The 8,903-nt window shown below is 45.8% G+C and overlaps 1 pseudogene across 1 annotated transcript; it reads left to right on the top strand.

Moving 5' to 3' along the window:
- Positions 1–3,747: 3,747 nt before the first annotated feature.
- On the top strand, positions 3,748–4,868 carry LOC311139434 (apolipoprotein L3-like; annotated as a pseudogene). The gene is made up of 2 exons: positions 3,748–3,887; positions 3,985–4,868. The product of its transcript is annotated as an apolipoprotein L3-like (transcript).
- The last annotated feature ends 4,035 nt before the right edge of the window (positions 4,869–8,903 follow it).

The raw sequence follows: 8,903 nt of genomic DNA, 5'->3' as shown, positions 1-8,903 counted from the left end.
CCACTGAAATACCACGCAGGGCAGACAGAGAACTGGTCCATTGTTATAAGTTCTTCTTTAAATACTCTGACAGAGATAGTTTAAATTTACCCAACCTATCGATGGCGCACAGGCTGGTCCCAGTCCCTTGGCGCTTCACTGTTGCCGGGCATTAGTTGTTATCTTTACAACTTGTCTCGAGTCAGCAACCTCAGATATAGTTTGTTCTTCTTTGTAGCAGAACACATGTCCTTGAGCGGTTTAACAAAGAGGCAGTGTGTGTGTGAATCACAAGTCTGTCTCAGCCTACCCCCTAACGGTTCCTCACATTAATCACAGCTTGTTATGTTAAACAATCTATATCAGTACAGCACAAACCTATTATGTTTAATCATTAATGTATTCTTTCTTAGCTAGGCATCACATCTAGTAATAAGAAAATAGATCCCCACAAAACTGACTGCTCTATTACAATACTGTTTTTTTCACTGGTTTACTATTGTTTTTCTGTTGCACTACTTACAGTAGGCTACATACAGTAACTATGCTAGTTTCTAGTGACTGTCCTAGTTTCCCTTGGAAACTCACCTTTCAGCTACTACACTGTGGTCTTGCACAGTGTGTAGCTGGGGTTATTAGTTTTATTTTGTACTTACAGTTAAGACTGTAACTATCCTAGTTTCCCCTGTAACTCAGTATATAGCTGGGTTTACTATAGTTTTGTTACATTAGTTTACAGTACAGACAGTATCCTAGTTTCCCTTAGAAACTCACATAACAGCTAGACTACACTGCTGGTTTTACGCAGTGTATAGCTGGGGTTGCCATATTATTTTGTTATACTGCAGGGTATACACTATCCATCTCTTCTTCCCACAGAGAGAAACTACCATTTCCAGTATCGCTTTTCGCCTTGAGAAATGCGAGATGACTGCATCTAAGAAGGGTGGCACTCTGCAGTCACCCTGAGGTGCTTGCCGCTGGCATTGGCAGCTTCCCAAAGGCCGAAGTGAGAGAGGCAAGTGGAGACCCCATGGGCACTAAATACAGTGATGGAAGGCTACAAACTCCAATTCCGATGGTGGCCACCGCTATAGTCCCGGTCGCTTCAAATGTCTCAGGGTCTTCTAGTGTTGACGCACTGGTTGACTGAATGTTTCCGAATGAGTTCAGATGAAGGAGTGTCAACCTACACCCAAACCCTTCATTCTAGCCAAGAGTTCTGTCTGACAGACACATTAACCAGCCATTACAGTTATCCACACACGCCCCTCTCACTGTTGTGGGTGAACTAGGGGCTTCCCCCAGTGTGTTGTGCCTGGATAGGGCAATGGACACTTTTCACAGACGCAGGCAATACAAAAGCTTTATCAGTTTTCGTTAGCTATGGTGAGAGAGTTTTGGGCAACGGCCTATCCGACCGGACTCTCACATTGCATGGTGGACACTGTTACTGCAGCATTTTGGCTGGTCCACTAGCCTTTGTCTTTTGCTGTGGTGGCACATTCTACTGGAGGAATAACTGCCTTACCTGGATGATTGGATTGTCTGCCCCATCCAGGGAACAGGTCACAACGGACACGAGGACCCTCTTGAAACACATTTGAGTTTTGGGCCTCACCCTAAACGAGGAGAAGAGTCACCTGACCCCCTCACGGAAGGTGATCTACCTCGGGATGTCCATAGACTCAACTCTCATTAGGGCACGTCTCCCTCAGGTGAGAGTAACAAAATCCTATCCTACCTCAACTGTTTCCGGCTCGGACGAGCCATGTCGGTGTTAGAGTGCCAACAGTTACTCTGCCTACTGACGGTGGCTTCACTGTTGGTTCCGCTGGACATTCTCCATCAGGCCACTCCAGCGATGGTTCAACTCCCACGGCCGGCACCCAAAACAACACAGACACCGTCAACTGTTGGTGATGAGTGCATGTTTGAGGACCCTATCGAAGTGGCTATCCTGCTCCTTCCTGTTAAAGGGGGTGAGCCTGATCAGAGTCCACCGCAGAGAGCTGGTGTGCACTGAAGCCTCTCTGACGGGTTGATGTGCCGTGTTCATAGGCAGCTGGCCGCTGGACCCCCCCATGGAGTGGTTAACACATCAATGTGCTGGAGCTCAGGGTGGTTCGCCTAGCTCTTCAACAGATCCAGCCCACCCTCAGGTGGTGCTACAGCTTTGGGACAGGTTTGGGAGAGCACAGGTGGACTTGTTTGCATTTCAGGAGAACACTTATTGCCCCAGCTGGTTCTCGATTTCGAACCCTATGGGTCTGGACGCCCTCGCTCACGATTGGCCGGCAATGCCGCTTTACGCTTTCCCACCATTTCCCCTGATCACAGCTACACTAGACAGGGTCATCTTGATTGGCCACCAGCTTCTCTTGATAGCTCCATGCTGGCCGAGACCACCATGGTTCAGTCTTCTGTTGTCTCTCCTCTCGGGGACCCTATTGCAGCTGCCAATGAGGCCCGACCTCTGTGGCATCCGGACCCGCACCGCCTCCAGCTTCGGGCTTGGACTCAGAGCCGTTAGTGGACCAGTCTAGGCATTCAGGACAATGTGGTGAACACGTTGCGGGGCGTCATGGTTTCTTCCACCAATGCATCATATCAAATGTGGTGGGGCATATTCTGTACCTGGTTTGAGAGCCATTTGTGCAAACGGTTTTACGGTTTTCTTACATTATACAGACACAGGCAATATGACAGTCTGATCGGCTATTCGTTTGCTATGGTGAGAGACTTCTGGGCCAGAGCCTCTCACATTGGATTGTGGACACTATTACTATAGCATATCGGCTGGCCAGCCGTCCTCTGCCATCTGCTGTAGTGGCACATTCTACTAGAGGAGTAGCTAAATTGTGGGCACTGCTCCGAGGAGTTCCCCTAAAGGCACTATCGAGTCATTGTTGCCCCTGCTAATGAGGTCGGAACGGCTGTGCAACCTTGTTGCCTCCGCTTCCCTGAGTGGGGACAGAGGGACATAGCAACTATGACTGCCCTGAGCTCAGTCCTACGGGACTTTGCTCTCTGTCTGGGCCTTACCTAGTTCACCGATTAATCTGGTATTGTGATACCATATTAGAGTGATCCAATTTAGTGCTACATAACAAAGGTTACAAATGTAACCACGGTTATGTGAGCTATTGGATCACTCCAATCCTCTTTGTCGGTGATCAACGGCGCCTCGAAAAGGACACGAGGTGGAAGTAGTGTGGTGGCAGCTATTTATGGGAGTCAGCCGCACCACTAAACGGTACACAGGACTAATCTGAAATTCTTACTCGGAATGTATCCTGCCGCGTGGAAGGATACCATATTGAAGTGATCCAATAGCTCACATAACCGTGGTTGCATACGTAATCTTAATTTCCCATCTCCTCCAAAAGTATCTGGGTACACTATTTTATCACAGTTTCTAAACCTAGAGGCGCAACATCGCGAGACATCCGGGAACGCTTGAGAAACAGGCCAAGCAGATGCAGACCAGGCCGGGGTTTGGGGTTTGAGAATTCAATGAGGGAAGTTAAAAATTATTGATGTCAATTTTTTTACTGTTAGATTACAGATCAGACCACAGCTTGAGAGTAAACTTGGGTAAGATGCCTCACACAGTTTTAATGTCATAATTTATATTATATTAGCATAATTGTACTATTTTTGTCCTTTCTTCTCATATATGTAATTTTACAAGGTTCTTGGGCTTTTGTGATATAATTCAAAAGCCACATAATAATCTAATGAATATAATGTAATGTTGAAATTAATATGCATTGTTACAGTTGCTCAATCAGTCAAATTATGTTTTGGAAAAAGAAGAATGACATCCCTGTGGTCAACCTTGGTGATGTGAGGGAAGAGTCCAGGCAAAATATGCTCCAACATTTGAATCAGCTGAGTGATATCAGGTAAGGTTAGTTTGGTTGTTCTCTTTAAACTTCTGTTAATATTTTTATTTTACTGGTATACAGTAAATAGATGTTGAATCTGTGTCCCCTCTGTCAGGATGGACCAGCACCTCAGACTGACGTTCCTGTTCCAAGAGGCTGCTCAGTGCTTCATTGGCCGGTTCAGCCAGCGCCGACCCAGGATGGAGCAGTTTCTGACCAAGCTGGAGGAGAGTGCTGTGCAGCTGGACAGGATGAAGCTGGGGGCTAAGATCTCCAGTGTGGCAGGCAGCTCAGTGGGGGTGGCTGGAGGGATCCTATCCATCGTGGGCTTAGCTCTGACTCCTGTCACTGCTGGGGTGTCACTGGCTCTCACCATTGCAGGGGTCAGCCTGGGGGTCACCAGTGGGGTCAACAGTTTAACCACTGGCATCACAGAGATGAAGGTCAATAGCATCCATGAGAAGAAAGCTAGTAAAGTCTTCCAGAGTTTCATGGAGGACGTGGAGAGTCTCCAGGAGTGTCTGGAGGATGTGGCCAGGAATATGGAGCCCATCCTGGGGCAGAGCAGGGTGGACATGGTTGGAGCAGGGAAGGTGATTGCCACCACTGGGGACATCGGAAAAGGCATTGACTTCCTAGTTGACCTTTCCTCGGGTTTGAAGCCAGTGAAACGAAGATCTGATCACAAGCGCTGGTAAGTTGGCGTTGCAGGAAGGCAAAGCAGCACGAAACCTGCCCAAGCTAGCAGGGGACATCCCGGACATTGGACAGGTGGCCCCACTAGCCCTCTCCAAGTCAGCGCGGGCTGGTCTCATCAGCATCAACGCCCTCTTCATTGGCCTGGATGTCTTCTTCATCTGTAAAGACAGCGTCGGCCTGGCCAAAGGCAGCAAGAATGAGAGGTCTCAGCTCATCTGTGCCAGATCAGCATTGTGGCGCACAGAGCTGGACTCCTGGCAGAGGTTCCATGACTCGCTGTGTAGCTTGTTCAACAATTAAACATAAAGAGATGACACAAAGCACTTTTTCCATTTTCATCAATCATTCTGTACACAAGTCTAATTTTATAATCAACTTTACAATTTAATGTTATAATAAATGAAACAATCTGGGCAATTTAATGAAACGTATTCAGCTTGGCACTTATTCAAAGTAGTCTGTTTAATATCATGGCCTGATGTTTCCAAAATATGTGTTCCGTGTAGTCAAAATACTGAAATGAAATGTAATTTTTCTATAACTGTGCTGCTGACATGTACCTTCATGCACAGAAGACTCATATTTCTCACTTCATTGGAAGTTGAAGACGTCTTGCAATGGGACAGATCGAAATGTACTGGGGGGGAGGGGCTGATCCGACTCAAGGTGTCCCCCAAAAAAAATCACCCTCCCCAAAGTTACAAATATTTTCACATGACCCTCCCCTTGTACTGTAAAATAAATTGAACAACCTCCCATCTCATAGAATTAACTCTAAATAATATTTACGACCACAAATAACAATAACTGTAGCGAGCCTGTGTTTATAATTGTGGATATCGACTTTGCCACTTCAGCATGCTTTTGTGGCACAGTCGATGCCACACAGGGCTACGGGCCAGAAGGTTGAGGGTTCGCTGAACACCACAGACAAGCTCACTCTCCCTGCCTGTTTCATTACACTACGATCAGAGCCGGCTGCAGAAAATGATCAGCTAGGGCTGAATCAGATTTTCAAAATGTTTATGCCATATTTATAATTAAATAAAATATATGCAAAAAAAAATCCACCAACAGGTTTCTGTGCCAATGACCACACAATCAATAAACAAAGCATACCGACTTCGGGCACTTCAATATCATGGTTTTTGTTTTCAACACTACAATAAATAGACCATGTCAATCTCGACAAACAGAAAATACATTCCTCCCTATGTTGTAGGCTTACCCAGTGTTAAAGGCTTGGCTTGACAATCTCCGAATGTCATTCAACTTTTTCGTGTTTTGTAACAGATGTCTCTTTCCATTCATCAATTGGCCGCTGCTCAATTTGGATTGATTTAGTTTATTTGTCAGTTTAAAAAATACTGTACAGTGCATTCGGAAAGTATTCAGACACCTTAACTTTTTCCACATTTTGTTACGTTACAGCCTTATTCTAAAATTGATCAAATACATTTTTTTTCTCATCAATCTACACACAATACCCCATAATGACAAAGCGAAAACTGGTTTTTAGAAGTCTTTGCAAATGTAAAATAACTTATTTACATAAGTATACAGACCCTCTGCTATGAGACTCGAAATCGAGCACAGGTGCGTACTGTTTCAATTGATCATCTGTATTGATGTGTTTCTGAGTGATTGTTTACAACACTCTTTTACGACACCTGTGATATATGTGTGGCAATGGCGGAATAACATTAAAGACTTGTTAACTATGATTGATGGTGAAGGTCGTCTTTGCTCGCTGTAACCAACAAAGTAATACATGATACCAGGAGTGGAAATCGTGTTTTTTCTGTGAATGTTGGAGTTTATGGAAGTGCAATGGATGTTATCAAGCCACCAGAGGCTTTGAGCTTGGATGGAATGTGGATGCGAATTGGAAAACAGTTCGGCAGCCGTTTTTGCTGTATATGTCTGCTATTGGAGCCGGATGAACGTAAAGTTGCTCTCTTTCTTACTATAGTGGGACCACAGGCAATCGATATATTCAATACCTTCACGTTTCCAAATGAGGAGGATAAAGACGAGTTTGCGGAGGTACTGGATCAGTTTGATGCATATTGTTCACCTAAGAAGAACGAGACATATGCACGTTATGTGTTTCCCTGTCGTATACAACAGCAAGGTGAAAAGTTTGACGTCTTACAGATTTGAAATTGAAAGCACAGACGTGTAATTTTGTAGACCTAACCTCTATTCTTCGACATCAGATTGTGGTTGGTATAATTGACTCCAGAGTTAGAGAAAGATTGCTGCGGGAAAGTTAGTTACATTTGGACGCTGCAGTAAAAATATGTCAGGCGAATGAGCTGGCACAATTGCATATTAAAACCTTTGCCACGACCATTGCCACATACACCTGTGGTATATGTGTGGCAATGGAGCAATAACATAAAAAACGTGTTAACTATGATGGATGGTGATGGTCGTCTTTGCTCGCTGTAACCAACAAAGTAATACAGCATCCATTTCTACAACTTGATTGGAGTCCACCTGTGGTAAATTCAATTGATTGGACATGATTTGGAAAGGCACCCACCTGTCTATATAATGTCCCACAGATGACAGTGCATGTCAGAGGAAAAACCAAGCACTGAGGTTGAAGGAATTGTCCGTAGAGCTCCGAGACAGGATTGTGTCAAGGCACAGATCTTGGAAAGGGTACCAAAAAATGTCTGCATTATTGAAGGTCCCCAAGAACACAGTGGCCTCCATCATTCTTAAATGGAAGAAGTTTGGAACCACCAAGACTCTTCCTAGAGCTGGCCGCCCGGCCAAACTGAGCAATCGGGGGAGAAGGGCCTTGGTCAGGGAGGTGACCAAGAACCCGATGGTCACTCTGACAGAGCTCCAGAGTTCCTCTGTGGAGATTGGAGAACCTTCCAGAAGGTCAACCATCTCTGCAGCACTCCACCAATCAGGCCTTTATGGTAGAGTGGCCAGACGGAAGCCACTCCTCAGTAAAAGGCACATGACAGCCCGCTTGGAGTTTGCCAAAAGACACCTAAAGGACTCTCAGACCATGAGAAACAAGATTCTCTGGTCTGATGAAACCAAGATTGAACTCTTTGGCCTGAATGCCAAGCGTCACATCTGGAGGAAACCTGGCACCATCCCTACGGTGAAGCATGGTGGTGGCAGCATCATGCTGTGGGGATGTTTTTCAGCGGCAGGGACTGGGAGACTAGTCAGGATCAAGGGGAAGATGAACGGAGCAAAGTAGGGAGAGATCCTTGATGAAAACCTGCTCAGGACCTCAGACTGGGGCAAAGGTTCACCTTCCAACAGGACAAAGACCCTAAGCACACAGCCAAGACAACACAGGAGGGGCTTCGGGACAAGTCTCTGAATGTCCTTGAGTGGCCCAGCCAGGCCTGGACTTGAACCCGATCGAACATCTCTGGAAAGACCTGTAAATAGCAGTGCAGCTACGCTCCCCATCCAATCTGACAGCGCTTGAGAGGACTACAGAGAAGAATGGGAGAAACTCCCGAAATACAGGTGTGCCAAGTTTGTAGCGTCATACCTAAGAAGACTCGAGGCAGTAATTGCTGCCAAAGGTGCTTCAACAAAGTACTGAGTAAAGGGTCTGAATACTTATGTAAATGTGATGTTTCTTTCTTTTTGGGGGGGGGGGGGGGGGGGGGGGCTGTAACGAAATGTGGAAAAAGTCAAGGGGTCTGAATACTTTCCGAATGCACTGTATACACAAAGATTTTTATGCCCTGATATCAGGAGCTGGTGGCAAAAAGTTATATTCAGAGACTGAAACGAATACATCAGATGACAAATATTTAAGGAGAGCGAATCGATATACAATCCCGAAATCAGCTGTAACTGTAAATAGTCAAACAAATCTTAAAACTATGTTTGAGATAACCTTAATCCAGAAAATGAATAGCAAAGTTGCTTCCGGACACGGTAGACTCCTCCTCCTCACCACTCTATAGCCTACTAGGCAACCTACAGTGGTGGATTGTTATGAGCATTCCACTTACCTTTCCTCTATCCTGTCACAAAGCTCCTGGCTGATTTGTATGCATCTGTCCAGCTGGAAAGGAGGCTGGGCATAAAGAAGGCCTTAGCATCCCTCTTAAAGTGGATGAGGAGAGGGCAGGTCATTGTGGCAGCAGTGATGACAGCCTGAACACTGTCAGGGCCCGTCCCCTGATGCAGACAGAGGAACCTGTTCTCCTCAAACTCTGACAGGTGACTGCCAGGCACTCCACAGCATCTACGAAACAGTCTTGGCTTCTCCACCCCCCCAGTGTCCTTCATTACAGCCCCCAGGTCCTTCTCCTGCTCCTCAATCTTACTGTCTACAGT

Source organism: Coregonus lavaretus, assembly GCF_964263955.1.
Source record: "Coregonus lavaretus genome assembly, chromosome: 2".
NCBI classification, from domain to species: Eukaryota; Metazoa; Chordata; class Actinopteri; order Salmoniformes; family Salmonidae; genus Coregonus; species Coregonus lavaretus.
This window is presented reverse-complemented; position numbering and strand designations above follow the sequence as displayed.